The sequence below is a fragment of the Musca domestica genome, unplaced genomic scaffold (genome assembly GCF_030504385.1).
Source record: "Musca domestica strain aabys unplaced genomic scaffold, Musca_domestica.polishedcontigs.V.1.1 3, whole genome shotgun sequence".
In the NCBI taxonomy this organism is placed as follows: domain Eukaryota; kingdom Metazoa; phylum Arthropoda; class Insecta; order Diptera; family Muscidae; genus Musca; species Musca domestica.
This window is the reverse complement of record NW_026712299.1, coordinates 16,570,521-16,589,817: the sequence shown is the minus strand read 5'-3', so window position 1 is coordinate 16,589,817 and position 19,297 is coordinate 16,570,521. Positions and strand designations below refer to the sequence as shown.

Here is a 19,297-nt window from a genome sequence, read left to right as displayed (position 1 = left end):
TTGCATGTGGGTCAATGTTGCAGGGTAGGTGTGAGAAATCCGGACTAGAAGTGTACTAAAAGTACTAAAAAGAACTAAAAATTGAATACTTTTGTAGGCGTGAGAATTGGCTGTTCCTTTGGAAATATACTAAAAGCACCAACAATTGAATATTTTAGTACGGTGAGATAAGGCTGGGTTTTCAGAAATTCGGAAAAGAAGTGTACTAAATTATACTTAAAATTGAATACCTTGTATTGGACAAATGGAATGAGATAGATTTTGGAAATTTGGAATGAGAGTCAGTAATGGAGTGCACGATAGATGAACCAAAGGATTTTTGGATATTCGAACTTTAAGTTTACAAAAAGTTCCAAAATGGTGCAAAACTTCTAAAATGACACCATTTGGTATTATGTGAACCTGAAATTCGGTATGATAATCAAGGTTGGAAATCATAATTGATAATGGGAGGGGTTTGGTTTTGGAAATGTGTACTAAGTGTGCGGACAGTACTAAATTGTACTAAATTTGGAACTGTTGGGTTTAGAGTGAATGGATGAAGCTGGAATTTTAAAATTTTGTATTGGCGGTTTGTGATAAAGAGGTGGGTTTGGAAATGTGTACTAAAAGTACTAAGTAGTACTATATTTGGTACGATTTGGAATTGAGTGAAACATATAATGCTTGAAATTTGAAATTTGGTATTAGGATAGCTGTTTATGTGTAGCCTTGACATATGGAGGTGGTTTCAGAAGTGTGTACTATAATTGTACGAAAAGTACTAAATTGTACTTAATTTGTTATTAGGCAAAGGAACCGTGATAAATTTCTGAAATTTGATATTAAGATTACTGATGGTATCTGTGTTTTAGTTTTGGCGGTGGTTTGAATTGAGATATGACAGTGGTTTAGAAATGTACACTATATTTCTACGACAAGTACTAAATCGTACTAAATTTTGTATCGGGTGAAGGAATAGGACTGGAGTCGTCATATTTGATTTTGGGGTCTCCGTTGGAATCTGGGATTATGAAAGTTGTACTAATTTGGTATTAGTGAAGGAATAGGGCTGAAATCCTGAAATTTGATATAGATGCCGCTGTTGGTGTCAGTAGTTGAGAGATGAAGATTAATTTGGATATTCCTACCATAATTTTACTAAGTGGTACTAAATTTGGTAATGGGGAAATTATAGGGCTGGAATCCTCAAATTTGATATTTAGGCCTCTGTTTGTATCTGGAGTATATGGGGGTGGTTTTGGAAATGTGTACTATAATTGTACTAAATGGTACTACATTTGGAAATGGGTGATATTACAGATCTGAATTCCTGAATTTGGTATTGGAAATGTGTACTACACGTTTCGAAAAGTCCTGAATTTTAATATGGATGTCTCTCTTGCTGTCTATAGTTGAGAGAAGTAGCTGTTTTGAGAACGTGTACTATAATTGTACTAAATGCTACTAAAGTTTGCAAATAAATTACAGTGCTTAAATTCTGAAACTTGATATTAAGGTCACTGTTGGGAATTGTGATATGGAGGTAGTTTGGGAAACTTGTACCATAATTGCACGAAAAGTACTAAGTGCTACTAAGAAAGGAATAGGGTTCAAATCTTGAAATTTGATATCGATGTCACTGTTGGTGTCTGTGGCTTAGGGAAGGAGATGGGTTTGGATATGCGTACAATAATTCTACTAAATGGTACTACATTTTATCTTGCGTGAAGGAATAGAGCTGAAATCCTGAAAATTGATATAGATGTCACTGTGAGTGTCTGTTGTTGAGAAAAGCAGATGGTTTTGGAAAATTACACTATAATTGTACTAAATGGTACTTAATATGGCAATGGGAGAAATTAAAGAGCTCAAATCCTGAAATTTTATATTTAAAGGGATAATTGTTCGAAAAGTACTAAATAGTACTAAATTTGGTATTGGGTGTTGGCATAGAGCTGAAATCCTCACCCTGGGTGTATATAGTTGAGAGGACGAGCTGGGTTTGTATGTTTAACAATAAATTGTACTAAATGGTACTATACTTCAAAATTAAAGATTTTAAGAACTTTTTGGTACAAAACGTAAACATTTTCGTATTGTTCTGTCCGAAAAAGAAAAAAATTTTATTGTATATAAAAGGCAAAAAAATTAGTAAAATGTATAAATTTTTGATTAAAAAATTGTGTCAAAAATTATGCTTTTTGAGTACTAAAAATGCGTGACCAAGCGTTAGACTGAATCTAAAAATACGATTGTTGTCCCAATGATCAAAAAAAAAAAAAAAAAAAAAATAAATAAATAAATAATTAAAAATTACAATAATTATATACACAATTTTTTCAAATTTTGCGGGAATTTGTGGTCCTACATTTCAAAAAAAAAAAAAAAAAAAAAAAAAAAAACATAAATTTTTCGACAGATACACAACAAAATTATTCTTCCAACATTCAAAACTCCGGGGAAAATTCCAAATCCCTTTGAAATATTTAAAACGTTCCCCTAACTGGCCCAATCCACAGAGCAATCCTTTCTCTTGTACTTCCCCCCATTAAAACATCAAAGAGCCACGATAAACAATAACAACAACAAAGTTATCAAGGGAGAAATTTATTGCTCGATGTCGCTTTGGTGCTTCCTTTTGTCGCTTTATATCACCGCTAAATAAAATAAAACAACAGCAGATAATAAACGAGACAACAGAACAAAGATGCCATTCGGGAACCAGAACAGAAGAAGTAGAAGCTGAAGCTGAAGCAGCAACAATTACGATTATTTTGTTCTGAATTAATAATAAGATGCACGCGAATTTCATAAAAAAAAACAAAAAATGAAACATGCACAAAAAAGGATGAAACATAAATAACTCAACACCCTTGAGATCAGAAAGAAAATAAGAAAGAGGTAAATGCTACAGAAAATAAAATAAAAAAAAAAATGAGAAATGATACAAACTTTCGAATATTCAGCATTGGAATTCAGATTTTTTTTTTCACCTGAATAATATATTTCTTTAAATGCTCAATAAACATTTTTCAACCAAGTTTTGATAAATTTTCGTACAGGTACTCTGGGGGTAATACGTGATATTGCTGATCTCGGAAGTGTTTTACACTAGAATCGGTTTAATATGAAAAAAAAATCTATACAATTTGGGCTGATATTACATATATGGTGAGAAATAACTTAAAAATCGGATGAAGATGAAAACCGAAGCTATTTAAAAATCTGAATCGATCTCGTTAAAATTTGGCAGATGTATTTCTGGACTTCATCTGATATCTGGTAACAAATATCCTTGTTTTCTAGCCCATATTACGAAAGTGGGGACTTAAACACCAAATCGAATGAAACGTGTATATGCGAGCTTTAGCTATATCTGAAATGATTTTCACCTAATTAGAAGCACTTCCTTCCAGGTTGAATTCGGTCGGAAATGCCAAAATGCACTCCATTTGGGCTGATATTAGCCATTTGGTGTACAATAAACCTGAAACCCAATTAAGATATATATGGGAGCTATATCAAAATCTGAACCGATCTTGATAAAATTTTAAAAACTTATTTCTGGCCCATATCTAATATTTGGTAAAAAAGATTATTGTTGTTAAGTCACTTACGCTTGTGAGTGACTTAAAACCCCAAATCTGATGAAACATATACAGGGTGGGATAAAAAGAAATGCAACAAAGTCAAACGCAATAACTCTTACATTTTTTTAATTTTATTGAATGAAAGCAAAAAATGTCGGAAATAGCATAAAATTTTAGATTTGTTAGAATTGGTCACCTTTGGCACGAATTATGGCCTTCAAACGGATGCACGAATGTTGCTCTGCGGTATTTTGGCCCATTCCCGGCGAAGTGCTTGTTTAATGTGATCGACACTTTGGTATTTTTAGTGCCAACCTTGCTTTCCAAAATAATTTAGACACAATAGTCTAACGGATTGGTATCCGGAGATTTTTTTTGTAAATGAAGCGAGGAACCTCATTTTGTAACCATTCTTGGACGGCGCATGCTGAGTGCAATGGTCCTGAGTGCTGTTGGAATGTCCAAGGTAGGCGGCCAAAATGTTTGCGTGCCCAAGGCTTTAATACACCCTCCAGAATATTTTCGCTATTTATTCTGATGCCACGGTCGATTAATACGAGCGGAGAGCGACCATCGGCTGTTATGGCGGGCCACACCATCACCATGGTCGGCGCTTGAGTTCTGAGGGCCAACCGAAGGGTCACATTTTCAGGTGGCCTCTTGGCAAGTAAACACGATCATTTTGTTTGTTTACAAACTGCTGGACAACGAATGTTTTTTCATCGGAGAAAACCAAATTCAGCAGTTTACCACTTTCGGCCAAGCGAAGCAACTCTTCAGCTAATTTGAGTCTATTTTCTTTCTATTGCAGTGTAAGTTCTTGCACTTTTTAGAATTTCAATGGCTTTACCCTGAGCTCATTTTTCAATATATGCCGAATGGAATATTGCGATATGTTCAGCTTACGAGCCATATTTCGGCCACTGAGACGCGGGTTTCGATCAAGTCGCTTCTTTACTATTCGAACCATTTCTGCTGATGTTGCTGTTATCTTCCGTCCATTTCCTTGACGTCGGGCTACGCTACCAGTAAAATCGGATAAAGATGTATATCGAAGCTATATAAAAATCTGACCCGATCTCGATAAAATTTGGTAGAGGTATTTTCGAGAAGTATCTGAAGCCCGGGGTCAAATATCATTGTTGTATAGTGCATATTATGCATGTTAGGGACTTAACACCCCAAATCGGATGAAACATATATGTGGGGTGTTATAGCTTTATCTGAACCGATTTTCTTCAAATTTTATGTACTTGCTTTTAGGTTGAAATCCGTTGGAAGTGCCGAAATTCAGTTCATTTGGACTGATATTAGCCATTTGGTGCACAATATCGGATAAATATATGTAAAGGAGAAACATCCTAATCTAATCCCTTCTCGACAAAATTTGACAGAGGTATTTTTGAAATCCATGAGTTATCTGGTACCAAATATCATTCTTTTGGAGTGCATATTACGCATGTGAGGGACTTAAACTCCACATCGGATGAAACATATGTGTGGGAGCTATAGCTATATCTGAATCGAATTTCTCCAAATTTAATGTACTTGTTTCTTGACTAAACTCGGTGCGATGTACCAAAATAAAGGTTATTCGGTGCACAATTAATCTGAAATCGGTTGAAGATATATGGGAGCTATATCTAAATTTAAACCGGTTCTCACCAAATTCAATGGGGTTAGTCTTTGGGCCAGAAAATTATTGTTTGGAAAATGCCATCTCAATTGGACAATAAATGCGGCCTGTATTTTTTCACAAAAATACATGAACAGACGGACGTACAGAGGGACTTACATGCATAAATCGACTCAGACAGTGATTTTAAGAAGATCCTAAAAAGTAACTATGGATCTATCTCGCTTCCATCTCCATGTCACAAACAAATGTACAAAGAAAAAAAAACACATTATTAACACATTTTCCACCCCCTCTATTGCATTACATCCGACATTTAATATCCGACTTTGTTTAACAAAAAACCATAGTAAATTGGGATAAGGCGTATAGAACCTAATTAAGCATCATTATAACGTAACGTATACTCTCTCCCACGACACGCACTCACACACACATACAAACATGCCAAAAGAAAGAAATCACAACAATAAAAAAACACATTTTCCTCCATACATGGAGGACAGCAAAAAATTAAAGGAATCAAAAAGGGATTCGTTTTGCCTTCGGACTTAAATGAAACAATGTTGCTGCATGTAAAGGAACAGCAAATATGAAAGAAAACCAGAGAGAGAAAAAAGGGCAAGCAGAAATAACAACAAATCATTTTGTGGCAGGCAACCAACCAACGTAGCAAAGTTGAATGAACGATTCAAAAGCACGCATCCACACAGGAAAATGGGAACACAAAACTTTGTTTTTTTTTCAAAAAAGGAAGATATACACTACAACAACAATGAAATAATAATAAAAAAAGGGATCCCACCATGAGAGAAAATTTTATGTAAGGATACAGAGGATAATATAATTTACAAAATATTTTGGAGACTGGTAGGAATTTTAAAAGGGAAAAGTTTGTTTAAGGAACATCAATAAGAAAAAAGGATTCAGTTTTCGTTGTATAAATAGAAATTCTGTTTATGCAACGACGTTGCAAATATCTTTCAATATTGGAGAGACTACTATTTCGACAAAAAAAAAACTTTTTAGGAATACGTAATTCGACTTCGACATGATTGAACTTTGCTATTGAAAAGCCTCGAAGTCGATTTTCGTTGTGGGAAGTTTGACCATCCATACCTTGAGCCATACGTGCAGAGAGGCCTCTTCGAAATAGTAGTTTTACACACTATGTCTCTTTGGACAAACTAGGGGTCCGTCCGTTCGTCTGTCTGGCCGACTTTTGCGTAGTATACCTCTCGGAGGAAGCAGCTGATTTTGTATATTATAAAATATAAATCGATCGGGCAATACAGGTCCACACTTTTTGATATCTCCCCAAAAAAAGGTGAAAGTCAAGTAATTGTTCAAACATTGCCTTTTATCTTTTTATTTGTATCAGTGCTAGGTAAGGAGTGAAAATGAACTATATCGATCCAATCCTTCGAGTACCTCCTCCACAAGGTGTTAACAGGCGAAATGGGAAACGTCGGTCCACTACATCCGATACCTCTCCCATATTATGTATCAAAATTTGAAATATCATATCTCTTATAAGATGTGAAATAACAGATGTCGCACATCCCAATACTTCTACCAACACAAGATCTGATTTCAGGAACGAAAAGAACGGACAACTCATTCTGGTACCTTCCATTATGATTAAAATCACGAAAATACAATAAAATTATTTTTAACTTGTTACATCATACCTATACAATATCTAGTGAGGAGATGGGATATATCGGCCAACTTCTGATGGTACCTCCCCCAACAAAGGGTCAAAATTTTGTATAAATTCTCATAACAAAAAAAAAACTAAGTGAAGGATTTTCTTGAAACTTTGTATATCACAAGATGTTTACCAACCAAATATAGAATTTATCGGCCCACTCCTTATGGCACCATCCCTACAAGGAGTCACAATTGTGAATATGGATAGCCCTTATACATAAATAATGATCTAATGTAAATATGGGATATATCGGTCGCATAAATTTGTATTCGATTTTCTTCAAATTTTGCACATCCCAATACTTTTATCAGTACTAGATAAAGAGGGGTTTGGAATACACCGATTCACTGTTTCTGGTACCTCCAGAAAAGAGTGGAATAGAGTGGAACGTTGTCATATTTTATCAGACTTAGGTCAGATGCGAAATGGAGAACATTTGTCCACTTCTTTGGTATCTCACGCAGGTCAAAATATGTTAAACCACACGGATATAGGCTGAAGATATACAGGGTTGCCCATATTCGACGGACCCATCTGGCAACGCCATAACTTTTGACAGAGATGTCACATCGCTTAATGACATACCGCATTTAAAGCATCAGTCCAAGCAGATTTTTACCATGAACCAATAACGCCACCCGAAATAGTTGAAATTTACATTCAACAGAAGAAGTCAATTGTGAAATCTCAACGTGCTTTTAAAACATTAAAAAATGTGAAAAGTGCGCCTTCTAAGAACACCATTAAGCGTTTATACGAAAAATTTTCGACTGGTAAGGCTCTTTCTAATCCGAAGAGGCCATATAAAAGTCGACCAAGGCGATCGGCCGAGAATATCGCTGCCGTTCGAGCCAGTGTTGAGAGGTCCCCAAGAACATCCCAAAAACGCCGTTCTCAGCAGTTGGGCATGGCTCGGTCCACTTTGCAACGGATTATTCGCATTGATTTGCATTTGTTCCCGTACAAAATTCAATTGACGCAAAGAATGTTGCCTGCGGACAAGCCTCGATTGGAATGGGGCCAAAGGTCCGTCGAATATGGGCAACCCTGTACTATATGGTTCCTTCATCTTTTTTTATGAGCTTAGCGCGTCTTTTTATTCACCAGAATTTCCTTTGAGACTGGCTGACTATTCATCAACGTTCAGGTGAAAGTGAAAGAGCTAAAATTTTGAAATTTTGTATGAGGGTCAATGTTGGTGTTTAGAGGTGGGATAAGGCTGGGTTATTGTAAATTGTATTATATTTGGTACCCTTTGATATTATGCGAATGGATACAGCTAAAATCTTGATTTTTCGTGAGATGAGTTTGATACATTCTGAAAAACACACGAAAAAATACGAAAAGTACTAAATGGCATTTAATTTGATATTTGGGGAAATGAATGAACTGGAAATCTTAAATTTGAAATAAGAGTGTAAGATAGGCAAACCAAAGGAATATTTTAGGAATTTGAACAAGTAAGAAAGCTGTAAGTTCGGCCGGGACGAACTTTTAATGCCATCCATTATTTGGAACGAATTTAGCAATTTTCCAAAAAAATAAAATCCGTTCAAAATTCTGGTGATATCTTAAATATACCGAATGTACCCATTATAGTAGGGTCTATAAGACAACGTGGACCTGCATAGGTAACTTTGGTCATAAGCCATTACAATACTCAAATGCGAAACTTGAAAAAAACGGTGAATAATGTAGCGAAAATCATCAAAGTACCGAATATCGGGAGGTATCGTTATATGGGGGCTGCAGGCTGCAGTATCCATTGCGAATTCCAAATAAAAAAATTTGAAACAATTCCGGTTAATAATGTCACTAAAATCATCAAAATTCCGAATATCGGGAGGAACCGTTATATGGGGTGAATGAGAAAAGAAAACCGACCGAATGGTTAGGGTGCTATTTCAATTCTGATTTTATTTCTAAAATATGCTCCTTACGTACTACTGAAACTAATCTAACTTAACCTAGTCGCAGCCACACTATTGTTCTTATCTATTCTAATACTGAATGGAGAACATTGCAGGGCTGCTTGACATATCATTCAAGTAGTCTTGTGCATCTACTAAGCGCATCAATATATGTGCGTGTGGGTCATAACCTTTATTATCTCTCACATTATCGTATGCGTCAGCGCACAAGATCACCGAATTCTTCACATGTGATATTTTATGGCGGCTGGGAAATATTTAATTTGAGAACATTTATTTTTTATTGCTTCATTTTCCCAGCGCCTCAATCACACTCAAAAGTATGTACAAAGTATTTTGTACATGAGGGCTATATGAAGACGTGTACCTGCACAGACAATTTTCTGTCATAGGTTGAAGTACCCATTACGAACTTCAAATACCAAATACAATACAAAACGTGGAACTACTTGACCCATATTTAATACTAAAAGTCCTGCAGACATAATTCATATTTGAGTACAATTTTATCAACCCACTTTGTTTCGTTCGGAAGCTAGAGTGGTTTCAACAGACGGACGGACAATGCTAAATCGACATAGAATTTTATGCTGATCAAGAATATATATACTTCGTGGGGTATAAAATATATATTTCGAGGTGTTACAAACGGAATGACAAACTTAATATACCCTCCATACTATGGTGGAGGGTATAATAATAAATCTACCAAAAGTACTAAAATGATTTAAAATTGGTAGTATTAGGAATTATGGGAACGGATAGAGGTATAATCTTGGTATGAGAATCAATGTATAATCGATACACGGAGGTGATTTTCGAATTTGGAATTTTCTACTGCACAAGTATGATATTGATGGTAGAAATTTGGTATAAAGCGTAAAAAATGGTAAAAAAAATTGGTGTAAAGCGTAGGAAAATAAGTAGAATTGTAAATATTGACATAGTGACTAAGCGGCCTTAAAAGCAGCCTAAAAATCTGAATTCAGAACCCCGTAATATAACATGAAACAAAGTACTAAATGATACAAAATAGAGAGGACAGTTATTGGAAATATGTGCTATATTGTGTACGAAAGGTACCAAATTTATTACGAAGTGTTATAACAGAGCTGGAAGTGTAAATATAAACGTTTGCAAATGCTTACCATAAGTTAAGTACCAAATGGCACTAAATTTGGTACATAGAGAGGGAAAGGAAGTAAAATTGATGTCCATTAAGATATTGTATTCGTATTTAACTAGAAAGGACACAAACAAACTTTGTCAACATTACAGTTACCATAGCTCAGTTAAGGGAACCAGAGCTATGGTTCCGTTAACTCTTCATAATACATAAAATCGGTAGTCTTGTGAAGACTTTGAAAGAAAGTGGTTCTTGATTAATCAGTTTTTTGCGAAATGAACTTATATCCCTGGATATTTCTGTTTAGCGATATTTACATTTAAATCGATTACAATTGTAGTTACTTTTTAAAGATTTTAAATAAGTGTCAATTTTATCAATTATTCTTTATTTATTTCGTTTTAGGAAAAAATTCACTCCGATTCTGCGTGGTAAGTATGTTTGACATTACAATCTCCCATCCAAATATTTTTCAAAACTCGAACAAATATTTTTTTTGAAACGTCTTTTTATTCGTCATTTAATAATTTTAAAGTTTTTTTTTTTTGTTTTCAAAAACAGTACAATTTTTTGTACCCTTTGTACCTTTTTTTTAGCAAAATATAGACATTCCAGAAGTCTTTGATGTTATCTTTTACCGTATACCAGAAAGTACAATTTTGGTAACATAAACTAAAATAGAGAAGAAAATGAAAATTAACACTTTATCCATAGAAAAATAAAGGTATAGACTAAAAAGTTTTAAAATTTACCCCTTCCGGCAGATGACACTACGGTTGATCTTGGGCCAGTTAAGTCACTCAGGGCTATTGAAGTTACTCGACATCGAAACAATTTATTCATTTTTCTGCTATTTAAGTTCTATATTTTTATATATCACGACATATTTGGATAATGTAAAAGTAAACAATGTTACTGTTTCGTTTTTAATTAATAAATAATAATGAATCATAAAAATATTCAATGTTTTGTATTTTGAGAGAATTGAGTGAGTCTACTGAACCTCTCTTACAGCATGAACGACATCTATTGAAGCACTTTTTTCGAAGATAACAGATGAGACAACTTTTTAGTCTATACTTTTATTTGTCTATGCTTTATCAGGATATAATAGTGGACAGTTAAAAAATATTTTAAGGAATTTTGAATATGACTAGCAAGTGTCTGTTACTTCGTCAACGAATAATCCGACATAATATTTTAAATTCGTTGCATAAGTAAGGCCTTTTTAGTACTGAAAATTTACAATCTATATCTATGTATCAAATTTCGTTATTTTATCCATATTTTATCCACCCAATTCCAAATATAGTACCATTTAGTACTTTTTGTACAATTATAATATACACTTCCAAAATCACTTCCATATGTGAAGACTACACATGAACAACGATCCTAATATCAAATTTCAGATTCTAAGCATTAGCTATTCAAACAATACCAAATATAGTACAGGGTTGCCCATATTTGACGGACCTTTGGGCCCTTTGGGCCCATTCCCATCGACGAGGCTTGTCCACAGGCAACATTCTTTGCGTCAATTGAATTTTGTACGGGAACAAATGCAAATCAATGCGAATAATCCGTTGTAAAGTGGACCGAGCCATGCCCAACTGCTGAGAACGGCGTTTTTGGGATGTTCTTGGGGACCTCTCAACACTGGCTCGTACGGCAGCGATATTCTCGGCCGATCGCCTTGGTCGACTTTTATATGGCCTCTTCGGATTAGAAAGAGCCTTACCAGTCGAAAATTTTTCGTATAAACTCTTAATGGTGTTCTTAGAAGGCGCACTTCTCACATTTTTTAATGTTTTAAAAGCACGTTGAGTTTTCACAATTGACTTCTTCTGTTGAATGGAAATTTCAACTATTTCGCGTGGCGTGTATTGGTTCATGGTAAAAATCTGCTTGGACTGACGCTTCAAACGCTGTCTGTCATTAAGCGATGTGACATCTCTGTCAAAAGTTATGGCGTTGACAGATGGGTCCGTCGAATATGGGCAACCCTGTATATACGAATTTCCAAAAAAAAAAACAACCTTATCTCATGCCTATACATTTGGACTGACCCTCGTGTAAAAGTTTAAGATCTAGCTTCAGGCATTTCATCTGGGTATTGATTCGTGGTCAGTCCGTTATTTTACTGCTGTTTTACATATGTAGATGTAGTGGAGGAGGTATGGAACTAATCTGACACGTCGTTTAGGTCAGATATATATGTATATAGACAATTCGTAGGATCAATATTTAGAACAATGGATTCTTTATGATATTTTCAATGAGAATTACTATCAGAGAAGAGACAGAAAATATGACCAGACAAATGTCTGTCACTGACATCTGAAGAAACTGGAACATATCAATTTCAATATTTTCGAAATATTTAATATCCATTCAGAAATGATTACAAATAAATGAAAGTTTGCAATGTCAAAAGATCAATAGGGCCAGCAACTAAATGAAAAATATTTACTAAATATACAGCTATATATATTCCTGTGTCTGTATATATGGTGTTGATGCATGGTTGACGTGTTGATAATGAAATAAATTCAGATTTCGGAAATTGATAAAACAGACAACACATTAAATGAATTCAATTAAAAAAGCGACACATAAATCTCTGCTCTTTTTCGAAATATACAGTAGCAAATTCTTGCAAATTTTAAATCCAAACTAACTTAACACCCCAAATCTCACAAAACAAAACGAGACATTTTTATATGGGGCCAATATAAAAATAACTCCCCTTCCCACAAAAACAGGCAAATAAATGAGCAGAATAACAAACCTCCTCGTTGTCTGTAACAGTTGCTGCCAAAGTTCCATTTTCTTGTTTGCTGCTATTGTTGTTATAGTGGCATAGTAGCTAAATATATATTTTGTGTCTGTGCGCTAAGAAAAAAAAAAAAAAAAACAATCGAGTCAAGCCTCTTTCTTCTTCGTAGCATGCAAACCATGACCCACACCAACATTTGACGCATAGAATGGGCAGAGCAGCGGCAGTGCCAGCAACAACCACAACAAAAACAACATTACGAGAGACTTGTGCAACATTTTGTTATTGCTATTTTGTTCCTTGTGTTTTTCTTTGCTACGCCAAACACCAACACATGCAAACAAAAAAAAAAAAAATTGTTGTTGGTAGTACCTATAATAGTATCGTGACAAAGCAAAAAATTTTACGTACACACTGTGGATAATGACGTTGACCAGGGGGTTATGAAGAGGTGGCGGGAGGGAGGGTGATCAGACGGGAGACCCTACCATACACGCGTGCACCAATACTTGACAAACAGAGAAAAAGGAAGTCAAACAGCCGACTTAAAGAATGACGACAACACAAAACACGTCGAGTGAGAAGAAGAAGAAGACAAGAAGAGCGAGACTTGAAGAAATGCGTCCAAGGAATAAGAAAAAAAAAAAAACGAAACTGGTAAGTGAATTCTTGGCTTGTGACGCGATGTCTTTTCGCTGAAGTTTAATTAAATGTGGAATTTGTGGACGATGCTGTAATTTTAATTTAAATTTCAGTTACATTTAAATGTGAAAGATATGGACTGGAAAGCTGAGGGGGGCTAATCGAAGAGGCAAACTTGCCTCTTGGAAAATTGATTTAAGGTTAAAATTTTGATGAGATTAAAAAAGTCTATCAGAGATGGAACATCGGTTTTAAAAGAATAGATAACTATTAGAAATGTAATTGCGTATCTATGTCTTAGAGGGCTATTCGACTGTAATCGTGATCTTTAAATAATGTTGTTATGGACTCTTATAGCTATAGTCCTGGATTTTTTAGAAATGTCTTCAAAAATAGCTCGCAAAGACTATAATCGAGTTCTTAAAGATTTCTGGAAGGAATTTCAGAGTTGGAATCGTGCATATCTTTTTTTTATACCCTACACCACAAGGTGGTCAGGGTATTATGTCTTTGTGCATTTGTTTGTAACAGGCAAAAGGAAACGAGATAGACCCATAGTTTCTTTTGATGATCTGCATAGAATCACATTCTGAGTCGATTTATGCATGTCCGTCCGTCTGTCCGTCCGTCTGTCCATGTATTTTTGTAAACAAAGTACAGTTCGCATTTATTGCCCTATCCAGATGAAATTTTGCACAAATCATTTGTTTGGCCCAAGGACGAACCCTATTGAAATTGTATCTGTCAAAATTTAGATATAGCTCCCATATATATCTTCGTCCGATTTGCCTTTTATTGTACACCAAACGTGTAATATCAGTCCGAATAGTATGGTACTTTGCACGTACGATCAGATTGGACCTGAAAATAAGTATGCCAAATTTGATCGAAATCGGTTCAGATATAGCTATAGCTCCCATATATATTGTTCATCCGATTTGTTATTTTTGTCCTCCGCAGCCGTAATATGCACTATGTAACAACAATATTTGGGGAAATATATCAAATGTAGCTCAGAAATACCTTTGCAAAATTTTATCGAGATCGGTTCAGATTTGGATAAAGCTCCCATATATAACTTCGTCCGATTTAAATTTTATTGTACACCAAACGTCTAATATTTGCCCAAATGGGATGGAATGTGGCACATGCGACCAAATTGAGTCTAGAAGCTAGTATGCCAAATTTGGTGAAGATCGGTTCAGATATAGCTATAGCCCCCATATATATGGTTCATCCGATTTGTTATATTTGTTACCCACAGCCGTAATATGCACTCCGCAACAACGATATTCCGGGAACTATATCAAATACAGCTCAGACATATCTTTGCCAAATTTTATCGAGATCGCTTCAGATTTGGATATAGCTCCCATATATATCTTTATCTGATTTCACATTAATTTTGCACCAAATGGGCAATACTAGTCCGAATTTAAAAGATACAAATGCTTCGGCATATTTAGTCTTTTGATCTTTAAATTTCAATTATAATCATAGCGAGTATGATTAAATTCTCCCATCAAATCTTTTAATTATTATTTGGAGCTCTACTAAATTAGCAAAGTGGTGTAGGGTATAATAAAGTCGGCCCCGCCCGACTTTAGGACTTTCTTTACTGGTTAATAATATTTTTATGGGCTGTAATTTAGGAAAGTGCATTTTTGAAGGGGTTTAAAAGCCAGCATTGTGAATTTATCTCGAAAGGGTGATCAAAAAAAAAAAAAAAAAAAATTTTTTTAGAATTTTTTAAGTTCTATTGTTTGGGGACAATCGCATTTTTTCTAAGAACTTTTTAAGTACTGCTATGGATTTTTCATAATTATTTATTGAAGGACTATACATGGGTTTTTAAAAAAATATTTTTGGAACGATTCTAAGAATATTTTGAAATACTAGAAAAGACATAATTACGAATTTTAAGAGAACAAGGATACAAATCCTTCCTGCAGTCCCTTCTTGTGGTGCCTCTTGATTTTGGTAATTATAAGATTTTGCCTTCAAACTAAATGTTTGTAAATTGTCTCCTTGAGTTCTCGTAAAAGGGAAATTTGCAAAAATTCTCACATAAATCCCATATAGGGGTTACTGCTGATTTTAGATGGTTCTGGGCACATATTTCAGCTAAAGTGACTGAAATCGTAGAATACATCCCCGCAAAAATAGCATAACGTAGAATAGAAATGTAAGTTCGGCCGGCCGAACTTTGAACACCTTCCGCCATTTGGAACGAATTCGGCAATTTTCAAAAATATAAAATCCGTTAAAAATTTTATTAAAATCTTAAAAATACTTAAAAATCTTAAAAAATTATAATATTCAAATACGAAAAAATTCGGTGAATAATGTAGCTAAAATCATCAAAATACCGAATACAGGTAGGTAGCACTATAGAATTCTCCATTCATTTATATTACAATGACTTGGAGCTGTCTTCCCTGCATTAAGTTAGAAAAGACTTATGGAAATACCCAACTAATTATAAAGTCGTAGAGGTATGCAACAACTTTTAGGGTAAATTTTATCGCAGCCTTTGAATAATTCATATATCGATACAAGCTATATCAGTATTGATAGAACGCATTCATGTGATGTGCCCTATAATGAGAGGCTTCCGAATGAAGATCCCCCAGATTTGGATATAGCTTCAATATATATATTCGACTGATTTAATTTTGCACAATACATACAGTGTACTTTAAATCGGACCAAGATAAATATTGGGCTATATTCAGATCTGAAACGGTAGAGGTATTTCTGAGCTATATCTAATATCTGGTACCTAATATCATTGTTGTGGAGTGCTTATAAAGACTGGAAGCGGGTCTTAAACACCAAATCGGATGAAACTTATATATGGGAGCAATATCTACATCTGAACCGATTTCCTCCAAATTTGATTCTATTGATTCTAAGCTGAATTCGTTCGGTTGTGCCGAAATTCACTCAATTTGGAAGAATAATACACATATGGCGCCCAATCTCTTTATATAATTGGATTTGTCTCTGGGCCAATGAAAGTATTTGTGGAAAATTTCATCTCCATCGGAGAATAAATTCGATCTGAACTTTTTTTACAAAAATACATGGACAGATGGACGGGCATGCATAAAGCGCCTGAGAATGTGAATCTGTGGAGATCATCAAAAGAAACTAGGGTATCCTTTCTTTCTGCATGTTACAAAAAATGACTAAACACATAATAACCTATATCGCAGTGTGGCGTAGGGTATAAAAATACCTCCACCAAATTTAGTAGAAATCGATTCAGACTGAGACCCGGAAACCCCGAAAATCTCAAATTTAGTCCCTCAATTTTTTTAATATGTTTGAAATACTATCAAACATTATTAATTACAGTGTGAGGATTGTCAGAGCTATCATCGTGCATTTGTTTGTGAATTTCGATGTACTATCAGACTATCACATCTTGAAATTCTCATAACTACCAGCCTACAACATCTTGCCTGGTCGATGAGAGAACAAATGATTCGAAGAGGCAGAAGGCTACGGATACTCAGCATAAATTGAATATTGTTGTTTTCGTTTCATTGTACCCCCCTCAAGTCCGCACCGCTGCCGTCGTGTCGACATCGTCATCATCACAATCATTGTGTCGCTGTGTTGTTCGTTTACTGCCATTGCTGCGATTCTGTCTGAAGTAAAATCCGAACGTTGAAAGGTTAATCAACTCTGCACGTCTGCTTGCTGTTATTTCCTATGGATGTACATATGTATGTACATACGTACAGAACGAATAAACAAGAAGAACGCGCAGAAGACAAACAAAATTCGCATTACAATCATTCATTCATACCTACATAACAACGTGTTGTCTGTATACAGTCAAGCGTTCGTACGTACGTTTGCACATAAATATATGTACGGATTGACGTACATATTTACATACGTATTTGATAATACAACAACAATGCCAACAACAACAACAATGATTCACATACATAAGTACATTCTTTCAGTTGATTATATGTGCACTGAATGACTGACTAACTGGCTGGCTGGCTGGCAGGCTGTCGGACTGTGTATTGCCGTAATACATATCAGCACGACCATGGACTACGACGAGGTTGAAGCGACCCCATATTGTTAATGGTTGTTGTTGTTGCTGCTGCTTTGATCGGAACACCATAGCGAATATATAACAGCAAACAAAAACAATGCCGCCGCTGTCGACTCCGTCATCACACAGCGGTCAAAAGAGTTATATTTTGGTTTCAACCTGTTTTAGTCTCTGCCTGCCACCGCCACTTACAACAGTGCACTGTGGACATTCCAAAATGCATGCGAGAGTGCATGAGACAGAGAGGGTTACACGTTACGTTACATGTGCATGCACCCACACCACCACCTCGGGAGTTTTTGTGCCACATCGTACCTACTTTGGTTGCATTTGCATTGACTGCCAGGGCGGTGCGGCATACTGCCTTTTTCTTCCTCTTCTTCTTGCTGTTGTTGTTGTTGCTGTTCGTCTTTTGCCATTTACTGCCATCTTGCCATCAGCAATGACGTGAGACAATTACAGCAACATCAAGTAATCACTTACACACACACACAGACCGACACAACGGCATTGGTGTGTGTTTTTTTATTCTCGTTTGATTTGTTTGTGTCAACACGACTAGACTCGTTTTTTGTTGTTCATTTGCAATACCCTGACACTGGCATTGAGTTAATGGCGCGGCAGCAAGCAACAGTGCAGCTAAGTTGTAATACCGGTAATGTTGCCGCTGCTGCCGCTGCGAACGACGCCACCGAACCGAACTCTCCCCATTAGAGGTTGTCAACACATTCTTGTTGTGAGTGTTAGCTTCAAGGGTCTCACAAGAGAGTTGTGCTCCATTTTAAATGGCAATGTTGTCAACTCTTGAGTCGCAAAAATGGCAATGAAATGAAGTAGGTTGTTTTGGAAGATTTCGCATTCTGGCGATTATTTGTCTTGGAAGTGGGACTGACTGGTTGATTTTTTAAAGGATAGTTTTGAAGGTCATCAGCTCTTTTAGGAATATTTTGTGAGGTGTGGGTAAAATTTATGAAGGACTATTAAAGCCTTATTCGTGGATAGTTTGACTAAGTTTTCTGCAGATTTTTAGACAATTTATAAAATTTATAAATATTTTTGAAACAATTATCAAAGCCATACTCCCGATCCTAACCACTTTGAGGAATATTTTTCGATGGTCAAAAAGAACTCGGAATAACTCAAAAAAAAAAAAAAAAAAAAGAAATCTCAGTACTATTTTCGATTTTTAAGCATAATTTAAAAATTAATTTTTGAAAAATAGCTTATTTTTGTAGATTTTCTTCAACTTCTTAAGGATATATTCTTTAGGGATGGTCCGCAGTAATCAGCATTAATCTATATATAAACCAGTAGGGAAAAGTCAAAAGTCGGGCAAGAACTTACACCGCAACCGAAAGAATATAGACTCATAGGAGCTAAAGAGTTGCTTCGCTTGGCCGAAGGTGGTGAACTGACGAATTTGGTTTTCACCGATGAGAAAAAATTCGTTGTTTACCAGTTTGTTAACAAACAAAATGATCGTATTTACTGGCCAAAGAGGTCAGCTGAAAATATACACCTTCGGTTGGCCACCAGAACTCAAGCGCCGGCCATGGGGATGGTGTGGGCTGCCGTAACAGCCGTGGCATCAGAATAAATGCCGAATATTATCGCGAAAATATTCTGGAGGGTGTATTAAACAAACATTTTGGCCGCAGACCTTGCACATTCCAACAGGACTTAGCACCATCGCACTCAGCATGCGCCACCCAAGAATGGTTACTAAATGATGTTCTTCGCTTAATTTCCAGCGCACAATGACCACCAAAATCTCGGAATACCAATCTGTTGGACATTTCATCCAAATTTGTTGAAT

The 19,297-nt window shown here is 35.6% G+C and overlaps 1 long non-coding RNA gene across 1 annotated transcript in view; it reads left to right on the top strand.

Moving 5' to 3' along the window:
* The window catches only part of LOC131803387 (uncharacterized), a 67,046-nt gene that overhangs the window by 24,917 nt on the left and 22,832 nt on the right, over positions 1-19,297 (top strand). The window contains exon 3 of the long non-coding RNA XR_009342556.1: positions 10,385-10,410. This is a non-coding gene — a long non-coding RNA (uncharacterized LOC131803387). The remainder of the gene's footprint in view (positions 1-10,384; positions 10,411-19,297) is intronic.